General features: G+C 37.7%; 1 long non-coding RNA gene across 1 annotated transcript; it reads right to left on the bottom strand.

The window, feature by feature from the left end:
- Positions 1-1,116: 1,116 nt before the first annotated feature.
- On the bottom strand, positions 1,117-4,358 carry LOC107738505 (uncharacterized). The gene is made up of 2 exons (XR_001639893.1): positions 2,163-4,358; positions 1,117-2,005 (listed from the first exon to the last, which is right to left on the bottom strand). It is a non-coding gene; the product is annotated as an uncharacterized LOC107738505 (long non-coding RNA).
- Positions 4,359-15,425: the final 11,067 nt, after the last annotated feature.

The raw sequence follows: 15,425 nt of genomic DNA on the forward strand, positions 1-15,425 counted from the left end.
TTCTACTAGAGAATCATGTTCATTGTACATTCTGGAACTTCCTTTTTCTTTTTCCAAGGACACCTCATAATAACCAACCTGCAGCTATGTTGTATACAGCAAACAACCAAACACGGATTGCCTATACAACATTGCCTATACGTTCTGAGGAGTGACCAATGGAACAAACGGCCAAACGCAACGCCCGGCCCCAAAAGTAGGCTCTGCGTGGGGAAAAAAAATATGAAAAACAAAAAATACGGCGACGCTCAGGATGTGTGTTGACTTCTTGTACTCTTCGCTCAGGAGCGAACTCTTCTCTGCTCTTCACGCCTCACGGGCGACCTAAATGATGCGCAGCGACACTTTCTTGCCTTTGTTTTTTTTTTAAAGACAGTGTTAAAAAAGATGGTTTGTTTTCCTTCGGAGCTGAAATGTCTTAAACTTCTGAAAAGTAAAAACTTGCTTTGTGAACACAAGCATAAATGTGCACATACGGGAAGCGGGAGGGAACTGTGAGCCCTTCTCAGTATGCACAAGGTTCAGTGACTGCTATCTGGCACTGAAACGAAACGTTTGAAGCATAAGACGAGAACAGAACCCCCTCCCCCAAAAAAATAAGATTGGGATTGCTGGCTTGGTATGAAAGGACAGAAGTCTTCTGTTTTTGATTTTGCTTTGCTCTGATTTGATCCGGGAAACACGAACCAGAGCACGTCGTCACGGACCTTGTGTGTCGCTCTCGACACTGAAAAATGTTCCTTTGCTTTGTGTTGATACTGGCACCTGTGTAAGAACGTAGTAGTCTGGTGCGCCAATGGAGGAGACGTTATGGGGGAGGGACAGCTGGCAGGACGTTTGACTCTCAGATTGGAGCACCTGCTGGGATCAGGATCCAAAAGAACTTGGTGCAATCAGCCAAGACAAACTTTGCCTGTTTCGTATCCATTGTCTGCACTGGTTTTTTTCAATGTTCTCTGTGCTTTTTTTCATACAGTCAAAAAAAAAAGCTCAAAAACAAAACAAAAAAAGCAGGAAAACGGGGAAAAAAGCAGAAAACAAAAAATGCATTAAAAAAAAAAACTTCACACACACACACACACACACATCACAATACAGACAGAATGGTTTCTTTGCTCTTGGCTTTTTCCTGAGAAAAACTAAAGAAGAAAAAAAGTAGAACAATAATTACCAAGTTAATGAACAGCATTAACACGAAACACTGCATGGCAGCCTCTTTCAGACAGATACACGCACTCACACACACACATGCACAGCTTGCCTCTCAGCATTATTTGTTTTGCACCGAAATCTTCACAGCAGGGTTTTAGCAATTGTTGTTTTGTAGGATTGTGTTCCATCCAGACGTCAAGACGTTAAATCGAGAGCTTGTTGATACACTCGAGTAAATTATGCTAAACCAGGCCTAGGTCTAGCGCTGTGTTAACAATCAGCTTCTAAATCGCGGGGACGAAATATATATCATCGTTCCCAAGGATGTGAAGCCTGCCGTGGCTTCACAATCAGGGCATTTCCCTGCCGACCCTCCTCTCCTGCATTGATTTAATGGCTGCAAGGGTGGAAGGGAGATTGAAAGCCATTACAATTCAGCGGTAACATGTTCGGAGTCATCGCAGACTCTACTAAACGATCCCAGAGTATCCCTCTGTGGACCGCCAGAGCTTAACGATCGATTCCGAAACTCTCAGTGCAGAGTGAAGGGTTGGTGCCTTTCTCTTGGTTTGAGGCCTGCTGAAGGCAGCTCTTCTATCACACATACACACACTCACACACGCCGTCACCTCTGTTTGACCACAACTACATGTCAGACTTCAGTTGCCATTTTCAGTTGATGTCTTTTTATTTCCGTGTCAGTTTCTCAATTGAAATGCAAAGTCATGCCAAAATTCTGAAGAAACAGGAGGTGATTTGGTTCATCTCCACTAATGTACAATCAGTTGTGGTTCGTGGCACTTTTTTTCCGCAAGAAGCGGCCTGTGTATGTGACGACTGTATGTATGAGTTTCTGTAAAGCAAGCAGGATGTATTGCTACAGTGTCATAATAGCATTCTCTAATATCCCACAATTCCACAAATAGGGCAGTTATTGACAGTGTACAGCATTCTACATGTGTCACATCAACTTTAAAGCTTTGAAAGGGTTATATTTCCGTTTTACTCACAGATAGCAGTGATGAAAAGCTACATTTGTTTCACACTGTTCTGCTCTCCTGCTTTTCTCCCTGACAAAATGACGATTCCACTTACTCCTTCAGTCACCATATGGGATATAACAGCAGGAATGCAGGAACCTAAAAAAATGCTTCATATCATTTTCTTTGACACTGACGAACAATGAAGCCAATCTTCAAATCAACTCTGAAAATATACATATAAATATTGTCTTTTTTAAATACAGTGCAAAGCAACGTTAAATGCAAAATAAACAAATCTCCCTTTTGCCAACATGCTCCAGACGTTACCAATGAAATTTATGAATAGGCCGATCAGATTCATTAGCAGACAACATGCCGTACATATCCCCTCACATATCAAGTGCCATTTGAAACCCCCGATCTCTCATTCTTAGAATGACAGCAGCGGTCCACGCAATCGCACAGGCGTCAAATGCATACTTTGCCCAAAGATTTACACATTTGCAAATAAACTGCTGGATGTTGAAAGAGAGAAAGAAGAAATGGTTGTTTAATTTTATTCTCACAGTATCTCTTCTGCCCTACACCAGCTTCCTATGATTCGTTCTTGAACGTCTAGGTGACCATTGACTTGGTCTCGAGTATGTGAGCTTTGTAAAATTGAGGATGAGTATAACGTGAAGTTCAAACAGCGAATTAGTCGCATCGGTTCTAGCGCTTCTTATAGTCAGTGCAGGTCACGCATGTCTTTAGAAATCAACATCCAGGCGATCGGTTTTAAAGCGATCGTTCACGTAATTCCTAACACAATTCTGATTTAGCTGTACAGAAGACCACTTTTTGTACCGCGAGTTATCCGTACCACTTCAAAACGGAGATAATTCTGTGGCGGAGCGTTTTACATGACAGTAAGAATGTTTGAAAACATTCTAAGGGAACAATTTTAAGTGAACTAGATCTGGGCACTCCCTTCCCAAGCTGTTTGCTTTTTAGCTTCAAAGAGGCTTTTGGCAGCTTAAATTTTATACAAAAAGATGCTTGAAACATCACAAGGGGATTTTATGACAAAAGGTCAGAGGTGACAACTTTTTCATTTTTTATTGTCCGTATTGGAACAACATTTCACTGCATAACTAACACTCTTCATTGTTACTGCTAGCTTAGTCTGTTTAAATGACACCGTTGTCGATTGTCTACATAACATTTAGTGGCATTTCAAGATGCACTTATCACAAGAATATGGGAACAATTAATTTTTCAGCTTACTAGATAAGGCTTGTAGGTTCATGGCACAACATAAATTGTCTTTTTTGGTCAACAGTGCATCAATTCTGCATATACACTCAAATACTCATCCATATGGTACCCAGTCACTCGCAAACGGCGATGAGAACTGTAAAGGACTCATTTGCCTTGAGATATACTGCATCTTGAAGTGTGTCTGTATGCGTGTTTGTCCAAACTTGATCAGTCAGTACGTAAGGTTTTCACCAGGTCTTTCCCTTTGGCTTTCTGCGTTCCTCACCTCCCACCCCCATTTTTCCCACCCTGCACCTGCAGAACCACAGTCACTTCCTGAAAATGCTATCACTTCAGCTTCATCCTGCAGTTATGCATTACCAGCTGTCAGCGATCTCTTACCTGTGAATGTCCCTCGACATCATTAACCAGGGAGCAACCGGCCAACAACAGACCTCGATGCTTTCACAGGTGCTCTCTCTAATCCAAACATTGATCTCGCAGACAGCCGCCAGTTGATAGAGCAGGTACAAATCTGAAAAAAAAGAAAGAAAGCAAAAATAGAACAGTTATGTGCCATCTTGATTTATCTGTATGGAAGTAGGACGACATTTTGCCATATGTAGGCTGAAGCATGTAGTTTCTCACTAGAGCAGGGACCCTCATATTCACTGTCCTCTCTTTCCCTCGCCACATCACTAACACTCCACCCCCTCACTTCCTGTAATCTTCACACTCTTCCTCTCTGTTTTTTTCTATTCTGTTCTTTCCTTGTGTGTTTTTCTTTATTGGTTCTTTTGCTGTACAAAGTGTTTAAAATATTATTATTTGTATGATATAATGTTAGTATGGTAATGTTCTTTATTAAGGAAGAAGATGAAATTTATTTTTGTTACTGGTCTGTTTCATAATTCTTTTTTAAATTGGTATTGTAAGATATCTATGCAAGAACTGTTCAGTGGAGCATTTTTATTTAAGAATGTAATAAGTGTAATAAATGGTAGAATCTGAATGCCTCGGACTGACATTTTCTGTGACCAGAAAGAAGAAATATTACTTTGACAACAGGTGAGAGAAAGGTGTCTTGTCATAACCTTTTATAACCTTTGGTGGAGTGCTTTCAAATAGCCAAGGCTCATTACTAGACAGCTTTTGTCACAGAAATCACCACATCGTGACAATGGCTCTGTGTATGCTGGCTCAAAATGACTTTTTTTGTGTGGCCATGGTTCATTGAAATTGGAAAGCCGAACACAATCACCAACAAAAGCACTGTGAAGGTGAAAGACTATTATCTTGTTTGAAGATGGATATTATATTTGACTTGAAACAATCAGTGATTTCAGCATTGTTCACAGCAATAAAAATCATAAACGCAAATAATAATAAATAAATGAGTAAATAAATAAATCCCATAAACTCCAAGTATTACAGTTCATTAGCCTAATTATAGGCAATTTCTGGTTGCTCAGCTACATTAGTAATTACTCCGTGCATACAGTACATTTGAAGTTTATGTGAAGTTTAACTCTTGTAGGTCCAAGTAAATAACAAGTGCTTATAATTCTGCAATACACTCCTGCAAGTAAAGAAGCCCTGTTGTCCCCACCCTCCGATAAGGGTGGCCCACAAAGGTCCTCTATGGTACAGCTTACTCGCCAAATGCCCCAAAAAAAAAACCTTCTCTCTGCGGGCCATTTTGTGCATCACATCCATTAATTAGTCGTCACAGGGCTGCCAATGACTAAGCCACCATTTAGAAACTCGTACCCATGACTCAAGGATTAAAAGGGCTAATCGAATAACTAATGGTTAATTAGAGAGTAATTATGTGAAAGAAAAGGTACTTCTAGTGCACATTCTCACAGCCTTGTAAATGTCTTCCAGTGAGATTTCCTCCATCAGCTTCGCTCTATTATGGCTGATGCTGGTAATTGAAATTCACATTGTCATCGCCTCAAACCAAAGGCAAATGTGAGATTTATGCGTCATCCACCTCCTGATGCAAGCCTTACTCCTGACAGACACTCAAACACCAGGACGTTTCATCTCAACAGTGGCAACCTGATACACAGCACATCTGGTGTCAAATGTGTAGAGTAAATCCAATTAATTGCATTGTTAATTTGCAGGAATAGACGTGTCAGTGACTGCTGAATAATCTCACCTAGGCTAATCAGGAAAAAAGGAATTCTGCAAGCTGCAAATTTTCAGCTCGGTCTCTCGGGATCCGTGTCAGTAGCTTAATGTGCATATCCAGCCCCCTCTATTCACCAGCCCGCTCACCCCCTCTGCTCTTGGCACAGGGGTCGAAACGTCTGGGTGGCGGAGGAGACATTCATCCATGCCAAGTTTATTAATGTAATACGTCCCCGTGCCCTTGTGCGCCGAGACAATGGTACTAAAATTAGTGTGTTGATTAAATGGAAATTATGCCACTGTTGTGATTATTGCTTTAATAGGGCTAAACCCCTGTAACTGATGCTAACTAACAAAAGGTCACTTAATTAAGGAAGAGATAGCAGAAGATAATCAGGAATTTACAGGACTCTCGAGGTGGCTGGGGACAGGAAAACAATGTTTTGTTGCGCACAACATGTTCTCGTGAACCCCTAGATTGTGCGGTAGTAAACAATCTTGGATTTTCCCTTAAGACTGCATTCTGGGATGTAAGCAAACATAACAGAAGGCATGAGCACAAGGAATTTCCCATGATTCCACTCTCTACACTTACACAAACTGTATCAGATTATAATACCATCGTACTTTGATATACCATGGTACTGAATAATTAGTTTCCCCATGAAATTCACGAGACATAAAAAAGCAATGCAAAAAAAGCAAGGAGGCATTAAATTGATCAAAAGTGACAGTAAAGACATTTATGATGTTATAAAAATTATATTTCAAATAAATGCTGTTCTTTAGAACCTTCTATGCATCAAAGAATTCTGAAAAAGTATCACCGTATTCGGTTTCCGTAAAAATATTAAGCAGCACACAGATGCTGAAAAGTCAACTTTGCCATTAAAGGAATAAAAGGTACAAAATATAATAAAATACAAAACAGTTAGGCCTATTTTACACTGTAATGATAATTCATAATATTACTGTATTTTTGATCAAAGCCCTGGTGAGACTTAAAACAAAAATCTATCTATACACACGTATATGCATAAATAGTATTTATAGATGCATAAATGTGCATAAAAGCTGACATGAAGGCTGAACTGAAAGGATGTGAAATGGGAGTCGTTTCAAATTTATAAACACTAAAAAGGTCAAAATATGATTCCTTTCATTAATAGTCTTGAATTTTAGCTTTTTCACTCACCAGCAATTTCACAAAAAATTTACTGCCACCACAATGAAATATCAAACTTGATTGAAAATGTCAAAGGGCTCATAAAAAACTTCTTAAAAGCCAATGATTTTTTTTTTTTTAATTCATTGTATTAGGCTATAATTTAATGTCTGCTTTGCTGTCTGAAGAGGGATGATCACATTTTTTTAAACCTTTAATCTTAAGATGGCAATAAATATGCTTTTGTTTCATTAGCTCACATATAAAATATCTGCTGTTAGGGCACAATGAGCGCTTTCCCATAAAAGCCAGCAATTTATTCCTAACCATGGAGGAGGGGAATTATATTAACTGCCAGAGGAGATGGTATTTGGAGTGGGATATGGCGTAAATTGAAGGGTTTCATGGTTGTCCCAGGACAGGAAATGCTTGTATCCTGACAGGCTGGACGCAGGAAATGATGGCAAACATGGTAGTTTAACTAACATGTGCTTGGAACAATACCGACTCCGTGTAGATGGATACCACTTCATTCAGCTCAAGCTTGTTTACAGGTAGACACACTGCGAGTGTTTGAAAAATAGGTGCATTTGATGATAATTGGTTGAAACATTGTCAGTTTTATTTTAATATTTTGAATTAACTAAACACCTGCAAGAAACAGGAACGCAACATTCTTGGTGGCTCAGACAAAGAGAGCAAGAGAAATCCCTGTGAAATGACTTCCGCCTTCCAAGAATAGAGGGAAGGAAAACTATGATCTCACAAGGAGTCGTGCAAACACACAATAAACACTTCCAGACCGGATTGTCAAGCGCACACACACACCCAAACACTTTTCTAGTACCTTCTCCAATATCTGTTGTGATTGTTTCTGATATGACTGTGCTAGATCTGTCTGTCCTTTGCCACTGTTCTGCTGTAAATAGTATTCAGCACCCCTCTGTCAACCACGTGTCTACAACTCAGAGAGGGAAAAGAAAAAGAATTTAAATCTGAAAGTGGACTGTCTGAGGATTAAAACATAATTAGCGGTGCTTGCTAAGGCAAGAATTACTATTATTATTAGAATTAAACTTTGACTCATGTTAGTACTATATAAAAATGAATGAATACCACAAGCCATACAACCCAGGCCATGTCTAAGGACATGGGTTTGCTGCTACTCTGATTGGTGGAATTTTCTGTCCAGCTTCATGGGTAATGAAGTTTTTCAACAAGCTTCAACAAAAGCATAAACCATCTATTAACAACCTTGGAACTCACAGTAGGTCTGTCTTTAAAGTGCCCCTATTATGGGTAATGAAAGGTTCATATTTTGGTTTTGGGAGTCCCCAACAACAGGTTGACATGCATGCAAGGTCAAAAAACACTTTCATTGTCTTATAATATGCATTGATTTTTACATTACTTGCTCAAAGACTCCCCAAACGATTCGCTCAACATTCATTTATCCAAACCCCTCCTTTGCGTGACGCTAATCTGTGGTGATTGGTCTGATTGGTCTCATTTCCATTTCATCATGCCTGTAATGCCTGATAAAGCAGCGTTTGTGAGCACAGTGCTGCTTTGTTTACAGCCGTTACCGGGAAACATCTGTTTTTACCGCTCCAAAAGTGGCACCTAGTGGCAAAGAATGAATTTGCATTTTCATTCAGACCAATGCGAAAAGACCAACAAGTGGGCGGGCAATATGCTAATGATTCATGTTGACGTCAACATGAAACGGCTTGGGATTCGTTTTAATGATTCAGAGTCAACTCTTTCTTTTGAGAGACAATAAGTTTATACACGGTGCACTTTCAGATTTAAAACTTTGCAGGATGTTTTCATTTTATTCGAGCTGTGTTGCACACAGCATGAAAGGTAATTTTCAAAAATCCATAACAAGGGCACTTTAAATGTTTTTAAGTTATTGTTAAAAATCAATTTCCCTACGGAGACAATGAATGGAGTTTTTACTTCCAGAACCCACTGTTGCACTCTATACACTTTGAACAACCAATCACAACACTGTAGCAATGCCCCCGGCAACTAGGGCTGGGAATTCATACAGATTTCATGGTTTGATTCAGATTCACTTGATTCAATTCTAATTCATTTCAGTTACAATGTACAGTTTGCAGTTATAATGTCCATTTTGCTGGTGCATACATACATTTCCTCTGCTAATGCTGCAAATTATATATTTAAATCATGTTTTTGATTCATTAAAATAACTACCTCATAAGAGCCATTTGTTTGTGAATTGAACTACCCTGGTTGCTTTGTGCTTGTTTTTGATTGCAGCCTTTAATGGAAACCTCAATAGAAAGATTATTTTACGGCACATGTGCTTTTTATCACAACACATTCTACGAATTCACGTTCACATCATACACAATTCAGCAGAACGCAGTGACACCTGCAGGACAGGATGTGCTGTATAAACACATTTATTTATTTATTTATTTATTTATTGGCATTTTAATGATAGATATCAGGAATGTTCAAATGATGATTGTGAATTTTTCGAAATCTATATTTTTTAAGTAGTCCTACTGACAGCTAAACATCTAAATACTAATGCTTTTTTTTATGTAAAAATGTAGTTCAACTTTTGTAAATGTATAGAATTTGTGATGTGTAGAATTTTACTTGGAACAAAATATTCAAATCTGTTGTGAATAACAGCATGCGAGTTTTCCACTAGGAAATAGCAGCAGTATCTTTACAGTGCAGACACCTTGGTTTGCCATCCAGAAATCCGGCTGTTTACTTCAATGTCAAAGGTCAAGATTCAGCAGGGTCAGGGGCCAGAGAGGGGGGTTACATATGCACAGCATTTTAGCCAGATCTTACCATTAATCCAGATGAAGTGCTCAGGGTAAGAGAAGTAATTACAAAAGGTTTATAAGGATTCAAGACCGTACAAACATATCTCTGGATGACAGTAGCTCAAGAGCAGATTTAGATTGTCCTCTTTCACCCTGGTTTTCAAACTCCTTCAGTAACTCACTCACTCACTGACTCACACACATGCAGTATTTCCTGCCCATTTTCCGGCACATGCTTTCTCTCCGTTTCCTCAAGGAAAATCTTAAAAGCATCTGAGTCCAAGCCAATGACTCACACTCAGGGTCACACAGAGTCAGAACCGCTCAGCCCGTTCAAAATTCCCCCAAAGTTTAGACCAAACATCTGCAGATTCCATTGAGCATCAGTTCTGACCAGTGAACTTCCTGAATGGAGTTTGTGTGTTTTTTGTGCATGTGTAGCAATGTTTCCTGCACCACTGCTAAATCTGCAGTACAACAGGAGAAAATATTTCAGTTGAGCTGTTAGTTTGTAAATTGTATGTGACATGAAAAAAAGACTGAGCACCACAATATCTGACACAATTTGACAATGAAGTTAACACAACTGTCTACTGTATTGTCCACTCACTCAGCTGAATTATTCGCAATTAGCCAGTAGGGCTGGACAATAATTCAATATCAATATGTATCGCGATATAATTTTTTTCAATAACGGTGATATGATTTTTAAACACATTTCCGATATTTCGATATACATTACCAGTTTCCCATACATTGATTTATTTGTGCCGTTTGACTTCGTTGAATAAACATGAGCACTGCACGTTTCAAAATCAAAAAATGTCGCGGGTGTTTTATATAAATGTATCTGTGAAGGGAACCGACTGTCTTCAGAAAAGTTTAGATGGCATTTTCATTTGATCTGATAAAAGTAGCATTCATGAGCGGAGCTGCTTTGATTACAGCCATTACTGGAGAAACAGCTAGTTTTATCACTCTAAAAGCGCCTCCTGCTAGCAGAGCATGAGTTTTCATTTTAAATAAGCCCGTCTCCAGCAACATTTCCAGTTTTTGTTGTTCAATTTTTTTGTTTTCTGCAGCGAATCGGAGCACTTTTCATACCCTTTTTTTCTGGCTGAAGCACATTTGTTTCAATCTATAAGAATAATCAGCCTACACTACCAGTCAAAAGTTTTTGAACAGTAAGATTTTTAAGGTTTTTTTTTTTTTAAGAATTCTCTTCTGCTCACCAAGGCTGCATTTATTTGATCCAAAGTACAGCAAAAACAGTAAAATGTTGAAATATTTTTACTATTTAAAATTGCTTTCTATTTGAATAGATTTTAAAATGTAATTTATTCCTGTGATCATACATAGGTAAATTTTCAGCATCATTACTCCAGTCTTCAGTGTCACATGATCCTTCAGAAATCATTCTAATATGCTGATTTGCTGATTATCAATATTTAAAACAGTTGAGTACATTTTTTTTTCAGGATTCTTTGATGAATAGAAAGATCCAAAGATCAGCATTTATCTGAAATAAAAAGCTTTTGTAACATTATACACTATTCCATTCAGTATAATTTTTATTATTTTTTTGGGAAAGAAATTATAGAAATTAATACTTTTATTTAGCAAGGATGCTTAAAATTGATCAAAAGTGATGATAAAGGCATTTATAATGTTACAAAAGATTTCTATTTCAGATAAATAGTGTTCATATCGATATCGGAATTATATCGTATCGACCGAAATTAAGAAATATATCGTGATATCAATTTTGGCCATATCGTCCAGCCCTATTAGCCAGGAACGATTACTGTTAGTATTACTGTTAAGCAGTTACTGACTAGTTATCCTAATGCATTCAAAAATAAATCATAAAAAAAAATATTGAAGTAAATGACAGGGCTCACCAACACTAAGGATTTTTTTTAGTGGTTAAAAGTTTTACTTGCCCAGCCAAAATTTTCACTGGCCCTGCAACAAAAAAAAACAAAACAAAAAAAAATCAGAGAGTTGTTGTTTTCATTGTTTTTGACCCATGTTATCTTGTACTCTAATAAATAGGCTTATATGACACCAAAATTGTAGATATCAGTTAAGTTTTACGATTCTCTATTCCAATTTCAATACCACAGCAAAAAATTACAAGCCTAACAAATATAAAGCTCAAACATTAGCAAAGGCGAGTGAACAGTCATTAATAAAATAAGAACAAATAAACAAATTAAACAAACAATAGCACAAATAAATGCAATAAAACAAAGATACAAATTAAACAATGCTTTACATTTTTCAGGTTTGTAGGTATTTGAAACTGAATAATGAAAATGGAAAATAACATTGTATAGTATTCACTGTATAAATTAAGGTTACACTTTATTTTAAGGTGTCCTTGTTACAGTGCAATTATACATTTAAGTAGGGTACAACAGGGCTAAAGGCACACCTTAAGGAAAAATCTGCCATTCACTGCGCCTAAAATGTATAATTGCAGAAAAAATATATATGTTGTATTGCACATTAATGGAGCATAAAGGTTGTACTATTTTCTGCTTATTTTGAAAAGTATATAATATACTGTCATTAAAATATGTTAAAGGCAGGGTGCGAACTACGGGGGAGCTAGGGGGAGCTCGGCTCCCCTTAATAAAACATGGGCTCCCCTGAAAACGGGATTTGTGAAATTTTGGGGGGTCTCAAAAAATAGCGGGGCATAGAGGAGAAACAATAATGTACAGTATGTGGAAAATAATGTGTTTTTTGAACCTTAAACCGCATAAACACATTTCATTACACCAAATACACAAAATACTGTTCTTTTTAGCAGCATCATATGACCCCTTTAAATCTACAACATTTTAGAAAACCTAAAATATTAGATCAAGTAATCACAGAAGCGGATGTTTTGGAAAGTGCTACACCACGTTTTTGTGCCATCTAGTGGTTTAGATGAAAATAATATCAAAGGCGCCTTTTACCCCGGGGCGCCTTTAGCCCCTTGTACCCTACTGAGTAATATTAATTAACTACATGTACTTACTATATGATTAGGGTTAGGATTAGGGTTTGGCCTAGGGTTACTTTCATGTAATTATGCATAATTAATTGTTATTATAATAGTTATAACTTTAAAATAAAGCGTTACCTAAATTAAATATAGATTAATTCTCTACAAAAGTTATTCAGTCAAGAGCAGTGAGCGATTTTTTATTAGTTTTTGTTGGATTAACATTAAAGGGCTCATCAGATTTTTCTGTGTTTAAGTGCTATAATTGAGTGTCCGGTGCATCTACCAACTCAGAAAACGTGAAAAAGAAGAACCCGGTAAGTTTGGTTTAGTAAGCCTTTCTCTGCAAGCATGTGAGAAAATGAGCCGATCAGATTTCACTCTCCTTCTGACGTAGGAAGGGGTTCTTATTATAATAATACCGCCCATGGCCGCTGACTGACACCGCCGTATTAGCAAAGACCCCACCCTGAGTGAGCCACACAAAATCCGGTTTATCTGCATGCTAGAGCATTTAAAAGCAGCATTCAAGTTAGAAATGTCTTTTTATTAAAGCTATAGAAGTTATTCAGTCAAGAGCAGTGAGTGATTTTCAATTTTAATTTTATTGTTTGGGTCATATAACAGCGTAGACAGCAGTAGGTACTGCATATTACACTGCTGTCACTTCATACACAGTAGGAGTATATCATACTAATATAAACATGCGATTTCTTTCCCAGCTGTTTACCTTCACAGACATAACGCATGATTTCAGCGCGATATACGCGATAATCAAAACCAAACAGATGTTTTTTGGCAGAGTATTTGAGGTACGAGCTGGAAAGGCACAGCCCTATTCTGGAAAAGGGGGCGGGGAGCAGCAGCTCATTTGCATTTAAAGATACAGGCACGAAAACAGTGCATTTCTGCTTCCATTCAAAATAGGCATTTTCAAAATGATATAATAAATGATCTGTGGGGTATTTTGAGCTGAAACTTCACAGACACATTCTGGGGACACCTGAGACTTATATTACATCTTGTAAAAAGGGGCATAATTGGTGCCCTTTAAGGACACTGACAGCAGCTGATAAATTAATCTGTCACTTTAAGTCACAAAGCATGGATCCAATATAAGCTTACACATCCGATTTCTTTCTCAACTGTTTGTTAATTTAAGACACCAACTTTTTCGAGGATAATCGCCAAGACAGTTATTTTGAGATAATTTTTATCCGTTCAAACACAAGAAGATATGAAAGGGAACTCAGTTCAATGTTTGCGTGCTGTCAGAGACGCGGTTCTCTGTGTGCATGCTGTGCCGACTGTAAACAGTGCACGAGTACTGAATTGAGTTATCTCGCATCTTTTTGCACTTGAATGTTTAAACTGTCAACTGTCCCGAGTGTCTTTCATGCTGGCCCCGGGCCATTGGGCAGTCCTTATTGTCGAGCCCTGGTATTAAACATGTGTTGGATAAAAATTAAACCAAATCAAATCAATAAATAAATAAATGAATCAAATTTATCTATCGATTTATCTATTTTTTTAAGCAAAAACAAAAAAATAATAAAATAAAAAAAGTCATTTAAAGGGGTCTTATTATGCTCTTTTACAAAGTCTTGATTTTGTTTTTGGGGTGTACTAGAACAGGCTCTCATACTCAGTTGTTCGAAAAACCCATTATTTACAAAATCAAATAATTTTGAGTGCGATTTAAACCCGGATGATTGTAACCACTCTAAGTTTGTCTACCTTGGGAAAGCTAGCGTGTCTCCGACATAGTGCAGCTCAACCAGGTCTCGTCCCATTCGTCGTCGGTATTTGTGATATCACAAATCCCGGAAAATATGCGTTGTAGTCCAAGCGAGTCATTCGTTGTAGTTTTTGAAAAGTGATTTCTGTTAATAAAATATCTCCTTTTGAAGTGGACTTTGAGCTTTGTAACTTTGCAGATCTTTTTTATGCTCAAACAGCAACATTACAGACTAACTATAGTTGAAAAAGTATAATAGGACCCCTTTAAATTTGTCAGCAAAATGCCACTTTTCATGGTTGCCCAGCCTAGGTAAAGAAACGGAAGAAAAAAAATCCACTACAAATTGACCTCATCATGTCTCTGTTCTCTCTGCTCGATTTCAGATATGTATCGGGGTCCTTCAGTAAATCTGCTGAGATCCACCATTATGGCCTATTTCTTGCTCTGCTGAGTAGTCACATCAACAAGCTTTGAATAGCCAATACCAGCAAGTCAACTGCTATCTACTGACTGCTCAGACTCATTAATGACATGTGCAGTCTTTATCAGACAGTTGCTGGAGTGTACTGCTTAAATTATTCAGGGTAAACACATGCACATCTGAAGGGGACCGAGGAGGCTTATCTTAGTGAGCAGCCTGTTGTTCTTCCACGTTTCCTTCTCAGTGCATATCAATTCGACCTGTGTCAGGAGGAATCATCCTGATCATCCTGTGTCTCTGAACAAACTATGGATCACTATATCTGCAGCTTGCTCTCTGTCGCAGCAAATCCACATTAATTCTAATGCTATCTTTATAGCCGCCCTGTCTATCAAGGGATTACATTAGGTGCTTTTCTGCACATTCAGTCCTTAGCTTTCAAATCGCATAATTTTTAAATTGAAAGGAGCAATCTTTGCACTATATCTCTCAAACGTTTGTTGGCCATAATGAAATAATCCAAAATGCATTTGAAATTTAAAAATAAAGCATTTGCATTTAAAATCTGCCTGTCACTTTTCATCTCTAATTTGCATAACATTAAAAATGTCTCCACTTTTTGACACTTTGATGCATTATATTTATACGACAGATTATAATCTAACCTCGATATACAAATGATATAGCAAAATGAGTTTCAGACTCTGCCATGAGAACACAGCTCAGATTTTCTACAGAAAATATAAAATCTTTTGCAGAATTTGCCAGTAA

Source organism: Sinocyclocheilus rhinocerous, unplaced genomic scaffold, assembly GCF_001515625.1.
Source record: "Sinocyclocheilus rhinocerous isolate Xijiao unplaced genomic scaffold, SAMN03320098_v1.1 scaffold1215, whole genome shotgun sequence".
Classification (NCBI taxonomy): domain Eukaryota; kingdom Metazoa; phylum Chordata; class Actinopteri; order Cypriniformes; family Cyprinidae; genus Sinocyclocheilus; species Sinocyclocheilus rhinocerous.